At 36.5% G+C, this 21,586-nt stretch overlaps 1 pseudogene; it reads left to right on the forward strand.

Annotated features, from left to right (window-relative positions):
- Nucleotides 1–1,686: 1,686 nt before the first annotated feature.
- Nucleotides 1,687–20,773, forward strand: LOC107691342 (EF-hand and coiled-coil domain-containing protein 1-like; annotated as a pseudogene).
- Nucleotides 20,774–21,586: the final 813 nt, after the last annotated feature.

A 21,586-nucleotide genomic window follows, 5' to 3' on the forward strand; every position in this document is an offset into this window, starting at 1 on the left:
CTATGATGATACTGTATATGTGATAGTTTCAGATAGCACAATACAAAAAGACCAACATCCAAAAACAATGATTTTTTTTACATTTATTTATTTAAACGTTATGTTGAATAAGCATTATTATTTTATAAAGTTCATTAGAAAACTTACCATAACTGAAAGCGGTTTTCCAGCCTTTCTCCTCAGCGCTACTTTTATGTTTTAATTGATCGCATGAGCATTGGAGAACTTTGTAACGTTGGCTTTTAAGTACTATGATGATACTGTATATGTGATCGTTTCAGATAGCACAATACAAAAAGACCAACATCCAAAAACAATGATTTCTTTTACATTTATTTATTTAAACGTTATGTTGAATAAGCATTATTATTTTATAAAGTTCATTAGAAAACTTACCATAACTGAAAGCGGTTTTCCAGCCTTTCTCCTCAGCGCTACTTTTATGTTTTAATTGATCGCATGAGCATTGGAGAACTTTGTAACGTTGGCTTTTGTTATATGGAATGCTTTGCGTCGCCTTGACAACCAGAGTCGCGCGAACATAATGAAGCGCGCGCGCTGGTAAATAGGAAATGACAAGCGGCACATGGAACTGTAACTACAGTCAACAGTAGTTACACAGTGAACCATCGACATTCGACTCCACCGGCACTTCAGAGCTTTTTACTTACTACACGGTTGAAAGGAAAATATTATTTCTGCAACGTATAAAACAATTCCCATGCTGCCAACAAAACTTTAGGGAAAGTAAAACTTTGTACTAAAAAGGCATCTTCGAAGGTTAAAAATAACAAACATAATATAGTCAAAATGCAAATATTCTGGTTAATTACATCATATGTTACCTTGGAATATACGGATAAAAAATAAATAATGAGATGTATTAACATTTGATTTAACAGTAATATTCAAAATAGCCTACTGTGATTTTTTGGAAATAAATATAATGACTTAATGTACCACATAACTCATATGTAGCCTACAGCATTGTACAGTAAAAAAAAAAAACACTCTGAATCGATTATGTACCTTAGTATATTTGTTTTCTTTAGTTCAGGTTTATTGCATTTATATATGTAGCTTAATTGTTTTTTGTCTATGCACGGGTTACATTTTGCATATCTTACAGATTTGCCATTCTTCACGAAAATTACAGTTCTGATTAGCCTTGATTTATCATCTTTTTACCTGCATTATTATTATTATTATTATTATTATTGTAGCCTATATTGGCCTGGTTTCACAGACAGGGCTTGAATAGGTCATAGTTCAATTGGGAAATTTAAGTAATTTTTATAAATGTGCCTTAGAAAAAAACATTTCTGTGCATCTTGAGATAAATAAAAAAAAAGGCACTGATATATTTTAAGACCAGTCAGTGTAAGTTTCTTTCAGTTGAAACAGCTTTAGTCAGGGACTACTAGGTCGAAACCTTGTCTGTGAAACCGGGGAAGTAGCCTATGTTTTAAGTTGCAAAGTAGATTTTAGTGTGTTTTTTTAATATGTTATACATGATATCAGTTAATGATCTGTATATGTATGAAATATACTGTATACCGCCACAATGACTATCGAATTGTTAGCTTCTTTTCAAAAGTTTTTTTCCCCCTCTACAGTTAAGATTTTGTGGGCAGTGCTCCCTTCACAGCAACGCCCTCATGCGCACAGCGCGAGAGTTTCTACTACAAGAGTGGGGCGGTCTGGTGTTCAGATGACTTGAACTTGGTATGCTGTTTGTATGCTTAGAGGATCTGTTGAATCCATTAATCCATTTAGGCGCTATAAATGGGATTCTTGTGAGGGAAAAAGTATGGAAAAGTCGGACGCATGCGATCCATACAGCCGACCCGCGCGCAGGACACAATGGATAGTGAGCACTCTGGCGTATCATTACGGACTAGACCGTGGAGTGGAAAACGAAATTATAGTCCTCGCAACCGGGCTGGATCAATACCTCCAAGAGATATTTCATCACCTAGACTGTCAGGGAGATGGAAAAATCCCAGCCGAGGATTTTAACATTCTTTGCGATATTTTAGGACTCAGTAAAGAGAGTGATCTGGAGGAGTGTGCGGGGATATTGGATAATTTACCCAAAGAGTTCAGCTTCAGGCAGTTTCACTCAAAACTCTGCTGTTATTTCAGTACCAAAGCTGGATGCCAGTATGAGAATGGGAGGTTGTTGGTTGGCAAGGAGAGCGAGCATATAGAGACGCAGATCAGACTCAGGAGCCCCTTGAGGCGCCGCAAGAAGCTGCTGTCTTTGGGTACCAGCGCTAAGCGAGAACGCGGAGAGCCTTCTTCTCCCACTGTGGACAGACACGCGTCAGGTTGTAGGCAGCTGGGCTCCTGCACCAGGGAGTGCTACGAGGAAATTGTGGCCCTCGAGGAGGCTGAGGACAGGATAGCCAAGCTTGAGGAGGAAAATGCGAGTCTCAGGGAGTTGGTGGAGGACATGCGTGCGGCTCTTCAAAGCAGTGATGCTCGCTCGCTGGCCTTACAGGTACAGTCATTGTGATCAACTTTATACAATAGATTTATTCTAATAATAACTTACAGAAATCGAGCAGCAATATTCTCTAAATTAAGTGTACTTGATTATTAGATCGAATTATAGGTAGTTGTAGGTCAGAATCTGCAGAGCTGGGTAACTCATTACATGTAATCTGGATTACGTAATCAGATTCCAAAAATTAAGTAGGCTACTTGTAATTAGATTTTGAAATTACAATTAGAAATTGCATTTTAAAATAGTCGTAATTAGACTACATTTAGGCTACTCTTTTATGGATTTCATGATTACATATTATTTACACAATAGAAATAAATTATTAATAATTTTACATAATTGATTCTCCCTAATTCTTCTTTTTCCATCTTTTAATTTTTCTTTTCTAAAATAGCCTACTGCTTATATACACTCAGAAAGTCTTCCAGTTTTGTAGACATTCACATAGAGATCAAGCATTAGTTAGGTGGCAAAAACATCAACAGTGATAGTCACATGACATGCAGGTAAACAAATATAACAATATTTCATTCTCTTAGTAAGTTTTTTATTTTTTTCAACATTTTGATTCATTTTAAAATTATTTTATTTTAACCTTTTTATTATTTAATTAATTATTAGCTTTTTATTAAACTCATAAACCCCTTACAGTTCCTTCACAAACCCCAGTTTGGGAAACCTTGACGTAATTTAATGTTTATTGCACTTCATGTTCTTAATAACAACAAATGGAATGTATTTTCTTACTCTTTGTATTTTTATGCCAATATAATACAATATTATCCTATTTAAATCAATGTGATAAATGAGTTAGGTCAAAAGTAATCTAAAAGTAGTCTGATTATATTACCTAAAATGTGTAATGTAATGGATTACATTACTAACTACAATTTGTGTCATGTAATTTGGATTCAGTAACGGATTGCAATTTGTAAGTAATCCACCCAGCTCTGAACATCTGAACCCAGTCTTTTGTCACCCACATCTTAAACACTACACTTTTACCATAATAAAACCATGGTTAATTTTCATAAGGGCTGTAACATTCTACTGACATGTTTCTGTGTATCATAGGTGGGCCTGTGGAAAAGCCACTCGAAACATAAACCAGAGGGTGGCTGTTTCATCGCCCACCAAAGGCGAGCAGCTCAGAAACCCAACATTTCTGGAAACCTGAAGGACATCCAGAGCTTCCTGAGAGAAGTGGAGTACATCCGGAGTTCCTGGGATGGGCAGATCGAGGAGGCCATGCTCTTCAACCAGAAGCTGGAGCAGGAGCTGCGAGTATCACGTGAGACCGTGCTGTTGCTGGAGGAATGTAACAGGACTCTAACGAAGGAGCAGGTTGAGATGAGAAAGAGAGTGGAGGAAGCCAGACAAGCTGTGCTCAGTGGCCTCAAGAAAGTGAAGGAGCTGGAAACCAAAGCCAGTCATGTGTCTGTTCTGCAGAGGCACATTGAGCAGCTAGAGATGGAGCTTCTGTTCTACAGGTTAGTATAACACTTACATAAAGTTCCAGAAGCAACAAACAAGTGAAACGTGTAACACTTTATTTACTGAACTACTGGTTAATGCAGTTTTGACAGCGTTCATTCAGTAGGCCTAACTAGGGATCATGTATTCCAACAGACATTTGTAATGGTGAGGTGAGGCTGTTTTTACATTGGGATAGCTTACTTCAGCAATCAGGAAACATAAAGAAGAAATTATCCTCACTTACCACAGTTTGGCATCTGTTTCTGGGGTTTTCACTGATGTAAATGTAAAAGATGCTGTCAAAACATGACAATTTGGCAACTGCCCTAACAAGTGAGGATGTTTACAACAGTTTGAAAGGTATTACGGAAATTGCAGAGCTCATCTTAGATTCATTAAATACTACTCTCCATTTTATGATGCTGAGTGTAAAAAATGATTTACACAAAGAGATTACAGCACATCTCTGAGAGAGGCTAATGCATTATCTAACCCAGACTGAATGCAGTAAACAGTTTCATTACATAGTGTACTGTATCTTCAAATGATCGGACTCACAGTGAACTGAGATTCCTCTCAGTTAAAATGGCTCCCGCCAGAACTTTCTGGCTCTGATTGTGCAAAAGTGTGCCAACATACATACTATTTAGGTTGGCTTGATGTGGTTTCTATGCTTCTCGAGTGCAGACCTTGTTTTGTTTGGGTTTGTGTAGTTGTCAACGTGTGTGGCAAATGGGCTCCCATTTTGGTTAGCTGAATTTATGCACAGCTACTGCTGGAAGCCACTCATTTCGTAGTTTGGGTTTTATACTTGGGCTGTCATTGAACTTTCCTAGTGCGCAACCATTTAATTTACGTTTAGAAGGAGTTAGGCCTAACGTCATCAATGTTTACATATTTCTTGCGTGCTAATTTTGGGACAGCAATCCTGATAAAAGTGGATTTACTGCAAGTCTGGAGTTAAAAGTGTTTTCTCATTTACAGAGATATATTTAGTTTATTATTGAGAGACATTACTGCAGTCATTTCAAGACTATAGTGTCCTTCTTTTTCAGATAGTTTAAATAAAAAGTCTGGATTTGGAAAGACATATATTAATGAATGTGGAGGTGATCATCCCATCTATTCAGTAGTAAGATGCAGGTCTTACTGACAGAGACATGTTGACATTTTTTTAATAAACATTCACTTTTATACCTCCAAGCTGCACTAATCTATGTAAAGTCTGTGGTGAACTTTACCAAAAAGCCTTTCTATGGCCCCTCCATTGATGCTCTTAAGCCAAATAATTCATTCCAGATCACAATGGAGCTGACACATTTGGGGAGAGTTCCATTCAGCCCAGCAAGGCCTGACCTAAACAGATTGGAAGTTCCCATCTATCTTCAAACAGTTTCCCCACTCTAGAGAATAATGGATGAACACTCCCTGTCTATAGCCTAGCAACAACTCCTACCACCCTCAACAAGTTTAGAGATCTCGGCATGCTGCTTAAGAATGTCTAAAAGCAAGTTCCTGTTTGTTTTTACATTAAACTACCATACCACATATTTGTGATGCTGACGATGAGTATGTTATTCAGAAGCACAGCGTCCTTTGTAGACTTTATTAGTGTGGGTGTAAATAATTCCTTGGGCTGTGCCGCTGTTTTAATTTTCAGCCATAACCATTAACAGACCTCTCATCTCTATGCCATATTTACTCTGTCTTCACACTTGAAAAGAATATAGTAGAACATTGCCTGCAGTTATTGAACTATTTTTGCCAGATATAGTATCTTTTGGTGGACTGCAATGTGTCTAGATGACATTCTAAAGCCAAATCAAGGGTAATAAGATTGTTTGCCCCTCTAGTTTGGGTGATTTTTCTGATACATATATTAACTATTGATGAACAGTCCATATACATATATAAATATATATACAAAAGTTAGGGGCCATTAAAAAATAACACTTTTTTATTTATATAGCAAGGCTACACTAAATTGATTTAAATTAATCAGATCAATGCTGTTCTTTTGAACTTTATATTCATCAAAGAATCTTGAAAAATGTATCACAGTTTCCACAAAAAAATATGCGGCATAAGTGTTACTGTAATACTTTTATAACTTTTACAACTTTTATAATAATAAGAAATGCTTCTTAAACATCAAATCATCAGCATATTAGAATAATTTCTGAATGATCATGTGACTGTGGCTACGTTTACATGCACAATATTTGGTTCAATCGGACTGAATTCATTCCGATTGATGAATCTGAATGTAGTGTTTACATGAACGCTAAATAAAGTGATCGGGTTGATGTGCGCGTTTATATGTCACAAGTTTCAAATCCGAATTGATTTTATTTTACATGCGCACACTGCACAAATATAGAGTTTCTCACTGTTTGCACATAATAACCACTCTCCTACACAGTTTCTTTATTTGTTTTTAACAGCAGAATTAATATTTATCCATTTATGGATAAATGCTGTGCTGCTCATATTTATCACGCAAAAAAATGCCCCTCCCCACGCCCAAAACGGGTTGCCTGTGGATGAGAATCCAAAACAAGGACTGGTGGGAGGTTGTCCTGCTCCGCATCACAGTTGCCGAGTGAAAGGAGAGTTTTATAATGACAGGACACGCATTTATACAACACTTTATTCAAAAGGAAGAACCGTTCGTTCCGCGCGTCATACGTAATTACGCTATTTCTGCGTCATTGCACATGCGCAGTCCTTTCAGTTTCGGGGTTCAATCCGATCGAGTGTTTACATGCACTCGCAATCATATTAGAAAAGGAATAAACCACCCCCTTCAATCCAATCGAAATTTCATTCCGATCGAGCTCAATCGGATCTATTAAGGTGTTTACATGAAGGCTTTTCAGTCCGATTGAGCCATCAATCCGATTACAAACGGATTATTTGGTTGCATGTAAACGTAGCAGTAATGGTGCTGAAAATTCAGCTTTCCCATCACAGGAATAACTTATATTATAAATATTGGTATTTATTCTTTTTTTACCCAGTTTTACCAGGATTTTTAAACTCCATTTCAGGGTATGTCACTGTGCATTTGTTTTCACCTAGTAACAAAATTCACAAAGTTTAGCAATAACTGCAGTAGATTACCTGTCTGCTGAAAATGAAAGTAATTGTAGCAGTCAGGAGGCTTGTGTTTCAGCTGCTCTTTTTTGGGAGGGAAATGTAAACGTGCTTTGTGCTTTAGCCACGTGCAGAGCTCTCTGGCTGGTATGTGGCAGATCAGAGCAGGGTTTTTCTTTGAGGCCCGAACACCCCATGGTCAAGTGCTGAAAAGTCCCTAGAGTGCATCCAATGGGCACACAGCTCTCTGAAAACAAAAACGGTGGAGGATAGCTTTTGATGCAGCTGCCAGTGGGCGAAGAGGATACTCATGCTCCACGGGTCATGGACTGACCCATTCACACTGAGAGCAATGCCTTTTATCTGGAGAGAGGTGTGTCCGCTGGCTATTTTTATATCCTTTTTGTTCAGACCTTAATGCAGTTCTTGTAATATTCACACAGTTTAATAGCTTACTTCAGTTCCCCCACCTGCCGCTTTAACCTCCCCATCTGTCATGACATTAATCAACCATATTTGACTCTTTATCAACACAAAAGGGATGTCTATTAAACTAATTATCTCTTTCTTCAGAGTAGTCATATATTGGAAATGTTGCATTTCCAGAGACACTGTTTCAATGTTAAATTTCTTTCTTCAATATGTGTGATAACACAAACCTGGACCTGATCAAAGCATCAGAGGTACAATTTCCTCCAGATTCTGCACGCAAAACAATATTATGTTATTATATGACTTCATTGATGTTCTGGAAGAGAAGTTAGACAAATTTACCCTGTCACTGAATGTTTGGTCATTTTTTGCTTTCAGATTCTTCATGTGTGTCCTTTTACTTTTAATATGCACTACCATTTAAAAGTTTGGGGTTAGTTAAATTTTTAATAGTTTCGGTATTAACAAAGCATTAACTATGACTTTTGCCTCAATAAATTGCTCATTTGCAGCTTATTTATAGTTAGTAATGTGGTTTTTAAGTTTAGGTATTGGGTAGGATTAGAGATGTAAAATATGATCATGCAGAATATGTGCTTTATAAGCACAAATAAACAGCAAATATGTTAATAGGCATGCTAACAAGCAACTAGTGAGAATTGTCCCTATACTAAAGTGTTACCGAAGTACATCATTAGCTCACCAAAGCTGTATTTATTTGATCAAAAATACAGTAAAACAGTAATATTGTGAAATATTATTCTGCATTTTAATATTTAAAATGTAATTAATTTCTGTGATGGCTAAGCTAAATTTTCAGCATCATTACTCCAGTCTTCAGTGTCACATGATCCTTCAGAAATCACTCTAATATGCTGTTTCTTTGATGCTCAAGAAACATGTCTTATTATTATCAATGTTGAAAACAGTTGATATTTTTGTTTAAACCATGATGTAAAAAAAAAATCTTACTGACCCCAACATTTTGAATGGTAGTATAACGGAAAATAATTATTGTGATATGCGGCCCCTGGAGAAATTTGCTTTTTTTAAATGAGCCATTTCCAGTCATTTAGAATGAGCGAAAGTCCAAGTGTAGATCTCACAGATATTGTGTAAGGTTTCCTGAAGCCCTCTTGGCCCTAATAAAGAAAGAGGAAGAGGTTTAGATGAAGGCCAGTTCTCATGGGGGAGGTGGTGGGAACAGACCTGATCTGTTCAGTTCATTTCCATGAAAAACACACCATCCGTGTGTGTCCTGCCTGGAGGCGTTTTTCTCTCCCTCAGAATCCAAGATGGACCAAAGCCCTCAGTCTAGACCCCAAGAGGACCGCAGCGAGGCGGACCTCAGGACAAAAGAGACAGACGGTACAAGAGGAACACAAAGAGAGGAGGGGGGACAAGAGCCGCCATCTGGAGGAAGAGGCAAACACTCGGCTGTTTGTTCAGTGGGGATGAATTTCCACCATCTTACTCTATTTATCGCTCAGCTTTCAGACGTGCTTTATGTCTCTCTATTCATACCAGGTGAAAAGCATTGCATTTATTATCAGGTCTGCAGTTTTTTTAGCTCTGCTGACATCACAGAGACTGACATGTTAAATGTAAGGTCGTCTAACTGCTCTAAAATAATCAGTTATTATTCAGAGAACTATTATTTCAGCTGCGGTGCGGCCGACTCACGTACAATGTGTCTGGGTAACCTGTTGTACCTCAACACATAATAACGGCTGGACAGATGGAATGAACAACCCTTTGAAAATTCCCCTCTATTATGTCTGAATAAGGTAAAGAAATGCCAACAAAATGAGGCCTCATAAAAATGTTGTCTTTAGGAGGATTTTATACAGCATGATTTTTTGGTCCAGTATTTTCGAAAGCACATTGAGAATGAAAAACTCCTGAGACCTTGACTTTTTTCCATTTTCAAGCACAGCTACAAACATTTCTTTTTCTCCTCCCACCCTCGGCCAGCTGATACTCCTTCTCTGCAGACCTCAGCACTAATAAACTGCCCAAGCTGTGGGAGAAACGTTCTTGAAAACTTTCTTCTCCCACTTCCTTGCGAACACTTTGACTTTTCTGAAATTGAAATGTGCACGAGGCTCAATCTGTTTAAGTCCATTTGGATTCTTCTCCAATGTGTTCGTTTCATGTTTATGACTTGTGAAGATGCGTAAACACTTCACGAACCTCCTTCAAAAACTGTTTACTGGGACTGCCCTCGTAATAACAAAGATTCCGGACTCTGATGAATTACCGTCTGGTTCTGTTTGGAATCTCAAGACGGTTCCAGACAGAATCCCCCACCAAGATCAGGTGATTTCCCACGTCTCAGACCATATAGTGGAAGAATAACAGCATCTGGGCATCCACACATGGTCCATGTCTGACAGTTTGACTCAGCCTCTCTAGTCTTACTTAACCAGGGTATCGTGTTACCAACCATGTGCCTAGTCTTAATTGTGGACATCTGTTTCATAGTCTCAAGATAAATCGATTGCTTTATCAGCATTTATCAAGAACCTTGCAACATCCGGGTAGAAATTTAGTTATTTATGTGGTTGTTTAACACAGTGGTTCCCAACCCTGGTCCTGCAGGCACCCCAACACTGCACATTTTGCATGTCTCCTTTCTCTGACACACCAGTTTCAGGTCTTGGAGTCTCTACTGATGAGCTGATGATCTGAATCAGGTGTGTTTGATTAAGAAGACACGCAAAACATGCAGTGTTGGGGTGCCTCCAGGACCAGGGTTGGGAACCACTGGTTTAACATATAGGATTGTCTCATCTTTCTAACTTTACTCTGAGTCTTCATTCCAATGAAGTACTTTGAAAGTAAACTGGGTGCAAGAGGGGGTCTGGAAGTTAAGATCCTGCTGTAATAAACACAGGAAGTGCACGTCTAAACCACAAACAGCTGGGCTCGCCCCACGTTAGCACATCACTCCGGTCCAGTGTAAATGTAGTCGCAAGATAGAAACTTATTGTTAGCAGCTTGACCACCAAAATAGAGTCCTCGTTCAAGGCAAGAGATGAGACGTGCAGCCAAAAGTGATACACAGACTAATGAGATACAGACTTTGCCACAGTTCTGTCTTGCATCTGTTTTGGTTTTGTAACTTGCCCTAAATTTTAGTAAGAAAGCTTGGTAGAACCAATGATGAGTAAGTGTTGTCTTTTTCCTCTTTAAACACATACAAGTAGTTTTTTAGCCTATGTGTCTCAAAAAAAGAACGGTTTGAGGTTCAGTATGTGACTTGTAACGTTTTCTACAGACACTTATCAGAAAGACAGATGCTAGTACAGCCATTGCAGACTGGTTAGGAAATGTCCAATCCACCTCCACTTTTCCAGTAAAAGAAAACTGAGACTTTCAGGCCATTGGGTTTCCAAGAAATACATATCATAAAATCTTCTGTTTTGAATTTAAATTCTAGTAATCCTGCATCACAAAGAAACGTGATGGAATATTAGTTCATCCTCTCACAAGTGCTGTTTTATTCCTGTATCTTCTGTTGTCACTAAATAAGAAGTTTGCTTTGTATATAAGGTGGATGTTTGGAAGACAGTGGAGATGGAATCAAACAGAATGGAATTAATGGTTGGGAGAGCTAACGTATGCCAGATGGAGGTTCTGTCATGTTTGGGCTTTGTGTTTGTCTTATCCAGACATATGCTCTGTTCTCTCTCTTTGTGAACGCTATGAAATAAAACCAATATGTTTCAGTATTTCAGCATCTAAAGTGTGCATTAGATGTAGCATACTATGTATTAAATTTCTCTCATTTTGTTACAGCTGTGGCCTAGATGTTAGCGTACATAGTGATGTTGTACTTGATACTCGTGACATGTTGAACTGTGCTGTGAGTTCGAATCTGGATTGCAAAAAAACTTGTCTAATTTAATTTATAGCTTGTTTTTTTTTCATGATCACTTACCAAAAAAGGACTTTGGAGATAATATAGCCCAGCATAACATTTTAGGACCATGGTACTAAATGGTTAGCATATTCATTTATCATGACATTTGGCTAGTGCTATTTGGTATATACGCCCAAAAAAACTGCCATTATTAAGTGATACCCGCCTCACTTGGTTCTGTTAAGAAGAAAATACTTTTCTCCACCCTTGTATTTTTATGTTGATTACTTTTTCATAACCCCTTATGCAACCATTCCATCCTACTTTCTTTGGCCAGACTTGTTTCACAGTCAGTGTTTGAAGAGGCCAAGGGTAAGATGGCTGGATCTAATATTGAGACTCTTTCCAAGTGTTTGGAGTGGATTCAGGTGTCTAGAGAGTTCCTTTAACTGTTCTCAGTGTGTGCTCATCTGTCCATTTCTACAGACGGTGGGTTACAGTCAGAGTCTTTTCAGTAGCACATCTTCATTTGTTATTCTTAGTCATGAAGACAAAAAGCAGAGCAGACCCTGTCAGCAGTATTAGTCATATAGACAATTCTATTCACTTCTACAAGACTGATATTGACGTTAAGCAAATGTGGCATACAGTATATTGTCCTGCTTTTTCAGAGGCACAAAGTTATCTTTTTGGCATTTATTATGAATATGGTACAAGACTATTTAATGTTTTTTTTAAATAACTTACTCATACGCTACCATTCAAATGTTTGTGGTTGGTAGGATTTTTTGAATGTTTTTGAAAAGTCTCTTATGCTCAACTGCATTTATTTGATCAAGAATACATTAATACAATTTAAAATAACAAATATTATATTTTAATATAGTTTAAATTGTAATTTATTTCTGTGATGGCAAATTTGCAGCATCATTACTGTAGTCTTCAGTGTCACGTGATCCTTCAGAAATCATTCTAATATGCTGATTTGCTGCTCAAGAAACATTTCCTGTTATAAATATTGAAAACAGTTGTGCAGCCTAACATTCTTAATATTGGAAAGTCTTAGGATTCTTTGATAATTAGAAAGTTATAAACATTTATTTGATGAGTAGAAGTTAGAAAGCATTTATATTTTTTTTTCTAGCAATCTTTAAATCTTTAATGGTACATTTGATCAATTTAATGCATCCTTGTGCAGTGAAGATATCTTAAAAATCTTATTGAGCCCAAGTTTTGAACAGTCATGTAAATGTGTTTAAACTGCATTTTGTCTGACATTTTAGTTCCAGTTTAATTTGTTTTGTTTTGTTCTTTAAAAATGTGTAATCTGTTCTTCGAAAGTGCCTTTTCTTTTAGTACAGTACACATTATTCCAACATCCCTGTCAATTAGACTCTAGTTAGTTACACTGCATACCGTGCCTATACCATAATATCTTACTTATGTCAGTGGGTTCCTACAGCAACCATGACAGGCCTGTTTAGGGTCTCCCTGGTACTCTCCTTCGGCAGCTGTAGGTCATCAGAGAGCCCTCAAACCCACCTTTAACCGACCCACCCCCGTTTTCAAACACACTGCGCCCCCTCATCTGACAATGTGGATTCCAAATATTGACCTTAAACTGTGCGTACCACTCAGAAGTGAAAGCGTAGTGTACCGAGGGATGATTTTGTGGGCTCATACGACCTATATTTATGGCCGCTCTGCACTGAAGGGTTCCTCATGGCAGCAGGATATATGCATGAGTGCACCCGGCTTCAAATTCTTTTCCCTTTTTTCACTCTCTGGGATTCATGCTGGAGCAAATGGATTTCTGCAGCCTTTTACTTTTTTTCTCTTCTGCAGGCAGGACATTGTCATCTGGAAACATTTATTCTTTGATTCATGAAAGCCCCCTATTGCATTTCTTCTGTCACAAGGCTCAGAGAAACCGTTTCGTTGAAACATTCACTTATAGCTGTCTGACAAAAGTAAAAATGTTCAAAATAATGTACTTTTAATACCTGGCTGCAGATATGCGTTGGTGTAAATGACGTCAGCCATATGTTAAACATTCATCATAGTGCATACTGTGTTTCAAGGGTCTAGTAGTTTTCATGAGCCTTAAACTTTCTTTTCACTTTGATGAATCTTATGTCACCTTGCCTGGCTTCAATTACCCACAACCACATTTGCTGATCAAGAGCTGGTGAAAGTATTACAGTGGCTGAGAATAAGAATTACAATGATCATATTACTTGGTGTCTTTGTTAAATAAAGTTGTGGAAATGATGTGTAGTTCTATATATGTTTGAACATGATGAAACATTAATACAATGCTTAAATTGACTAATAAATGCTAATTGTTGCAATTTAAGCACGCCCTAAGCAGTTCATTGCTAGTGTTATGTTACTATCTTGCGCTAAACCAGAACTACCCATTACATCTGATCTACACTGACCTGTTATCTCACTGTACTTTATTCTTCACAGATCTGAAGTGTCTAAAACATCGGTTCCATTCATCAACAAACCAGACAGACGGTATAATGGGGCCAGTCAGACTGCACCACGCTGTTGCCTGGACACAGAGCAGGATCGACGCTCTCCGACGGGACGTGCAGAGACTGTGCCTGACACTAGTAAGACGAATATTGACATTACTCAACCCTTTTTGAGACTCTGTTGGCATGCAACTTGTGTAGTTGATACTTGCATCATTTTCTGAATCATTTCTGAAGACCATTTCCTTGAAATTACAGTAATTGGGCAATAGTGCACTATTGCAGATTCATGTATATATAAAAAAAAACTGAAAAAAAAAAAGTTAAGATAACCTGACCTAAACATTTGAAGTCAGCAAGATTTTTTTTTTAAATAAATTAATGCTTTTATTTAGTAAGGATGCATTAAATTGATCAAAAGTAACAAGAATGTAATGATGCAAAAGATTTATATTTTAATAAATGCTGTTTTTTTAAACTTTGTTCATTAAAGAATCCTGTATAAAATGTATCACGGTTTCCACAAAAATAATAGACAGCAACTGTTTTAACGTTTATAATAATAAATGTTTCTTGAGCAGCAAATCATCTTGTTAGAATGATTTCTGAAGGATCATATGACTAAAAATACAAAAAATTCAGCTTTGCCATCACAGGACTAAATTACATTTAAAAATGTATTAAAATAAAAGACAGTCCCCCGGTTTCACAGACCAGGCTTAAACCTAGTCCTAGACTAAAATGTAAGTCTGAGCTGTTTCAAATGAAAGAAACTTGCACTGAGTGATCTTAAAATATGTCAGTGCCTTTGTTTTGTCTCAAGATGCACACCAGGAATGTTTTTTTCTAAGGCACGTTTATAAAAAATTACTTAAAGGTCCTAATTGAACTATGGCCTAATCCTGGCTTAGGCTAAGCCCTGTCTATGAAACCGGGCCAGTCATTTAAAATTGTAACAATATTTCACAATATTACAGTTTTACTGTGCTTTTAATTAAATGAATGCAGCATTGGTTAGTATAAGGATCTTCTTACAAAAACTTTAAAAAACTGCATTAACCGCAACCCTTAAAACAATAGTGTATATACCATAACGTGGTAACATCTAATTGAACTGGTTAATTCAAGTAAAACAAAACAAAACAAAATCCTTTTTTTTTTGATACCTTGCTTCACAGTAATGAGAAATGTTTATGCTCTGTGTTCACGCAGTGGAGGAGCAGCTTTTCCGTTCAGTGGAGGGTCAGGCAGCGTCTGATGAAGAGGAAGAAAGATGGACCGGAGAGCAGCAGAGACAAGTGGACGAGGTGAAGCGAATTCTCACCAGACTGTCCTGCTGTGGAGACAGGTACATCAGTCCCCTACTAACCATATCACTCAGTGTGTTTAAAAAAGCCCTTGTACAGCTGTTTACAATTATTTTGTACGCTCTGAAACTCAAATGAGATCCAAACATGTCAAGAATTAGTAAATGACTTATAGGGAAACATACTGCCAGTATTTTCCATCCTACTTGTTTCAGTTCTTTACGTGTTTTGTGTGCTCTCAGGTGTGATGAGAAAGCAGTGAAGAAGCTGCTGTCTCATTTCGGTGACTCGCGCACAGAGGAGAGTCAGACGGCTGTGCTAGAGCTGCTGGAGAGGGTCATACGACTCAACAAACAACTAGAACTGAAGGAGAGTCAGGCCAAGAGGGCAGAGATGGACACTGACCAGGTATGACTGCATTCAAGTGAAGTTTTTTTTTATAGCTTGTGAGATATCTTAATATATTTAACACTTAAAGGGATAGTTCACCAAAGAAAATGAAGTTTTGTCATTTACTTACTCTCAAGTCATTTCAAACCTGTATGGCATACTTTCTTCTGTGGAACATGAAAGGAGATATTTTGAAGAATATCGGTAAGAAAACCGATATGGTAACATTGACGTCCATTGTATAGACGAATAAAAACAGAGACATTTGAAATGTATATATATGTACTGTATGTATATATAATAAAATGTCCTTAGGGATAAAAATCTACCTCGTCTTATGCTCTAAACTAGAAGGAGCCCTTTGACATTGCTATAAGGTTACAATTAACAACAGAGCCCAAACTTAAATTTTATTACTATTTATTTTTAAATATAACAATCAACACTCAACTTAAAAATATGCAAACATGTAAATTGCACATAATGCAGATTGAAATTAACTTAAAAATTACACAGTGGCTGTCATAACTTTTTCATAAAAAAATTTGTCATAACAGATTTTTTTTATTAAACATACTTTAAATAATTAAGCCATCACTAACAGGTAAAGTAAAATATAATGAGTAGTGGTCTAATATTTTGCGAAATGCTCTTCTCTAGACTTAATTTCTCTAGTGATCTAACAAGCTGTGGACACTGATGTAAATGAACTGTTATGTGACATTTTGTTTTGACGTCTTTTCGTGGTTGAAACACTGATTGAGCAATTACATGAGGCATGAGATGTTCATTCATGTTTATTTCGCATTAAAACTAGTAGTAAAGAGATCACGCTCACTCAGTGCGGCGTTTATACAGCGATCTGTCTCGCCACATCAAAGAGTGCCAAAACGGTATTTATTGTTTGAATTTCCTAAAACAAATGGGACAGAATTTGAAAGATAAGACTTTGTTTCTTATCAAAATTAATATATAAGACTGGGAGTTCCCAATTAAGTTCCACTCATGCAGTGGTTAAAACGATGCTGTATTTGTTCGGTAAATATGCGTACCGAAACAGAAGACGCAAAAGTTTTCGGTACGAATACGTGTACCGTTACACCCTTATGTATATACATATATTGTTTCACAAAAGAAAGTCAGTCATTTCGTGGATGAACTATCCCTTTTAATCGCTGTGATAGTTTTATAAAATGCTTCAAGGGTTAAAATGAAACATTCTCTGAGGTTTGTTTATGTCTGAAGTAGTTCACATCCTTGTTGAGATGAATATTCAGAAATGTTCATTTCTCTTATGTGATTGTTGTGATGTAAAAACGAAAACAATAGTGGCTAATGAATAAAGGTGCTTATTCAGCTACCTTGCATAGCCAGAAATACCTGATGCGATTTTGTTAAAGAAGAGGTGAATAGATGTGAAAAGTAAATATTTGGATTCTTTTGCTATTATGTGCATTGCCATAGAAACAAATAATATCTGAGCTGGAGGACATGAACAGCTGAAGAACAGAATCATATTAAACTGAAAGAAAAACAAACACAAGCACACATAGTAACCCAGCAGTTAAAATCCGTATCAAACATTTCAAATACTAATGAGACATTTTCATACGCGAGGGCAGAAGTTCATCCAAATAAACTTTGGCTGCTGCTGCTGCTGCTCCTCTTTTCAACAGCTTACGTCACCCAACCAGGACTTTCAGTTCTGTTTTACTTTTACGTTCATGGTTGCTTTCGGGTGCAGGGGTGTAAAATTAGATTACAAGACACTTGGTTGTTATGAGAAGACAGGCTTCAAAGAAAAGCCACAGCTCTCACTCTCCAGCTGCGTGTGTGTCTGTGTGAACAGCCAATCAGATGACCGCAGGAATAAACCTCCAGGCCTTATACAATTACATCTACATTGAGCTGTTAGACACAGCTCAGCTGCGAAGCACCAGACGTGAACTATGTTGCTAGTGTTTTTAAAAAGGCCCCACACACATTCGTGGAAAAAACCATCCTCGAACGATCTGGGCATAACCAGTTTGGGCCAAGACTTGGATGTGGATGTGGATTTTTGACATATGGTCAGACAGGCCAAAAACAAGCATATCTGAACTATTTCTGTCTGAGAAATTATGCGTCTCAACTGAATTATGGGCTATCGGCACATCTGGCAAAGATTCTCCTAACCTGAAATTCATTGCGTGTTGGAGCGATAGTGTTTAAATCTGCTTGCAAGGTCAACGGTAAGTGTTATGTGTCTGCAGATGAGGGACGCCCTGGTCCAGGAGCTACAACAGAAGGCCGAGGAGACAGAGCTGCTCCACCTGGAGCTGCAGATGTTGGAGACGGAGCGGGTGCGTTTGTCTCTGGTGGAGGAGAAACTGATGGATGTGCTACAGCTTCTGCAGCAGCTGCGAGAGCTGGTCAGTCTGTAGAGACTTGTCAGCCCAGTGATGCTGTTGTAAATGTTTCTAAGCCACACAGTACAGTAGATGAGTGTTTATCTAACTAATTGGATTTGCTGATGATTCTAAAATAATATCAACTTCATTATGGAAGTCATTTAGCAACATGTCCATATGATTATCCTCCTTGTTAATTGTTGTTTCTGTACAAGTACAGTATTTTGTGCAATTAATATCTTCAGTATGTCATGTCAGGCTGGTTGATCGCATTTTCATTATTAATTTCGACACATTAAATTAGGGTTAACTAAGCATTTTGCCATTTTATAATTTTTGAAATAATTTTTCACACACATTCATGTGTGACCCTGGACCCCAAAACCAGTCATAAGCGTCATAAATCACCTGAAAGCTGAATAAATAAGCTTTCCATTGATGTATGGTTTGTTAGGATAGGATAATATTTGGCCGGAATCTGAGGGTGCAAAAAAAATCAAAATATTGAGAAAATTGCCTTTAAATTTGTCCAAATGAAGTTCTTAGCAATGCATATTACTTATCAAAAATTAAGTTTTGATATATTTACACTAGGAAATTTACAAAATATCTTCATGGAACATGATCTTTACTTAATATCCTAATTATTTTTGGCATAAAAGAAAAATCTATCATTTTGACCCATATAATGTATTGTTGGCTATTGCTACAAATATACGCGTGCTACTTATGACTAGTTTTGTGGTCCAGGGTCACATATATAATTTATGCAATTTATTTAATTCCATTTAATTACCATTTATTAACATTTATTATGGTGGTACATTTTTTGTAGAATGTCTCAAGAAGATCTTTAGGAAAGATTTTGCTCAGCACATTGGAGTCCTGCAGTGATCCTCAGCATGGTAAGAGACAATAACTTGGCAGCTTTGCTCTTATAAAACCTTCGTTGTTTAACAGGCCTGGTATGCCATGAAAATGTGGCAGGAGCATTAGATATTCAGTCTGAGACTACTTTAAAAGCTGAGATTTATTATTATTATTATTATTATAATTATATTGTTTTTATTTTTATTTTAAGATGGAAATAAGTTTTGTGATTTTGAAAAAAAAAAGTAAAACAAAAGATACGTAAAATATGTAAAATTTTGTGCTATTCATAGCTCACTATTCAAACTTGAGGTTGCGTCATTGATTATTCTTGATGTTTGTGCTTCCAATGAAACAAAATGCTCTTTGGATCTTTCTCAAATCATGCTGGAGAACATCATGGAGAATGTATATATATATATATATATTAGTGCTGTCAAATGATTAATCACGATTAATCGTGTATTTATATATACATAATAAATATACACAGTACACACACAAATATTATGTAAACAAAAACTTTTATTTTGGATGCGATTAATCGCGATTAATCTTTTGACAGCACTAATATATATACATATATACCTGTATGTATACTCATTACTTGAAGTAAAATAAAAAAAAATTATTTCAGTTTAACTTGATGCGCTAAAATAATTCAAAATAAAATAAAGGTCAGTAAAAATAAAAATATAGATATACAGATATTTAAAACAAATAACTAATAAAATGACAAAAGCGCACAACAAAATTACTAAAACTTGAAATTTAAAATGAAAATGCAATATGAAAATGTTAAATATTTGTAAAAACGATATTAGTATCTCAGCGATACTAAGATAACACTGCTGGTGCCGTTAAAAAAGGAGACAAATCAAATAGTTATTTTTTAACGTGAACTTTCAGCTCATTTTTTGCTGATAATTTATCATAAAAAATGGTGCTTAGTTAGAAAAGCATTTTCATTAGCGATCTCAGACTTTTGGACCCCAGTGTACAGTGTAAAGATGTAATTAAAATATTGAGTGTATAGTGGATTAACCCTTACATGCGTCTAATGCTTAACACCTCTCTAACTGATCTGCAGGGAAGGCACATATCTTGGAGGTGCTCAATGCTCTTTGTCATGAACTGGCTGCATGCGAGATCCTCTCTAATGGCCAGAAGATAGAGAGAGCAGAGTCACCAGTCTCTCACCAACTCGCTGCTCATCTCCTGCTAGACGTTACTGCCACCTGATGGCCAAAGGATGCTACAGACTCTTACAGAAACTTCTAACTAGCCATGTTGGAAAACGGAACCAAAATTAGCCATGTATTTGTCTTTGTGTTTTTGTTTCTGTGTATATTTGTGTAAATCATTTAGCTCATTATCATTTATAATGAAACATGATCCGACTCCTTTCAAAGCTACTTTTTCAGATTTTCCTTTTGCAATGTCATACATTGTTGGTCAGTATTATCTTAAAATACATGCACGTTATACAATAGTGTTCTTTACAGCTTCATCATGTGGTACTGAACTACCTGATCATACAGAAACTCTCAGGTATATACTATATAAAGCTCAATATATCAAGACTAGTTCAAAAGAAAAACATCTATACTACTAAGTTATTACAGTTACAGATGTTAATTTAGTCAAATAAAGCATTCTCCATATCTCAAACACAGACGGGACAGCTGTTGAGAACTGAATTTATGCATCTTTCATTCTTTCAGAATTTTAACTGCAATTGTCTTTTAGCACATCTGGGCAGTTTTCTTGCTCAAGGATGATTTTTATCTATGATTTGCATGAAAAAAATATATAGTATTAGAAAAACATTACTGTCTCAATTGTCAGTGTCTGTGCCTTCTCTCCCATATCTCCAGATATATATGTATGTGTGTATATATAGTAGTAGGCCTTCTTCAGTCAGTATGTATGCGCACACATTATATATATATATATATATATATATATATATATATATATATACACAGTATATATAGATGATAGATATAGACAGACAGACAGACAGATAGATCGATAGATCGATGAACCTTGTTAGGTTCATATATGGTACTGGACAATATATCATCAGTGCTTATATATGTCTAGAAATTAAACGACACATCAATCATACAATGATTTATATACACACATTTTTCAAACATACATAGACATACATATTTCAGTTGATTTTTTCTTTTGGTTTCAAAACATCTACAAATTCTTTCAGTTTTTTTGCTTTAAATAAAGCTGAAATAATTAACAAATCTATAGCATAAATCAATATAAAAAAGGTTGAGAAAAAAACATGCAAAGTAGTGCATCACTATCCCTTCATTTGTGATTTAACAGAAGGCATACAGCTCGTATGGTGACACAGGAGAAAAACAAGTATAAAGGAGAATATAATTATGTGCTATAATTGTTGAACTTCTAATAGTTTTGTCCTCTTAGATGTTTTAATTGTGCAAAAAAAGCAATTTATTCGCATCTACCAAAGATTATGCAAGTCTGACTGCAGAATACTGTATGCCATAAGATTTCAGATGTTCTTCTGGCTCACATGTGTACAGTACAGATCAATGTTGCCTTTGAGTACAGTTACCGTCAGGCAGTATCTTTATTCTACAGTGTGAATGAGGAGTTATTTTTACACAGGAGCCCAGAAATAAACACAGGCTCATAAAGGCTTCAGAAACCCTCTGACAGTTGAATTAATTTTTATAACTACACCTTTGGAGCCATTGGTCTCCTTACAGTTTTGTCGTGGG

The sequence above is a fragment of the Sinocyclocheilus anshuiensis genome, unplaced genomic scaffold (assembly GCF_001515605.1).
Source record: "Sinocyclocheilus anshuiensis isolate Anshui unplaced genomic scaffold, SAMN03320099.WGS_v1.1 scaffold1154, whole genome shotgun sequence".
Taxonomy (NCBI): Eukaryota; Metazoa; Chordata; class Actinopteri; order Cypriniformes; family Cyprinidae; genus Sinocyclocheilus; species Sinocyclocheilus anshuiensis.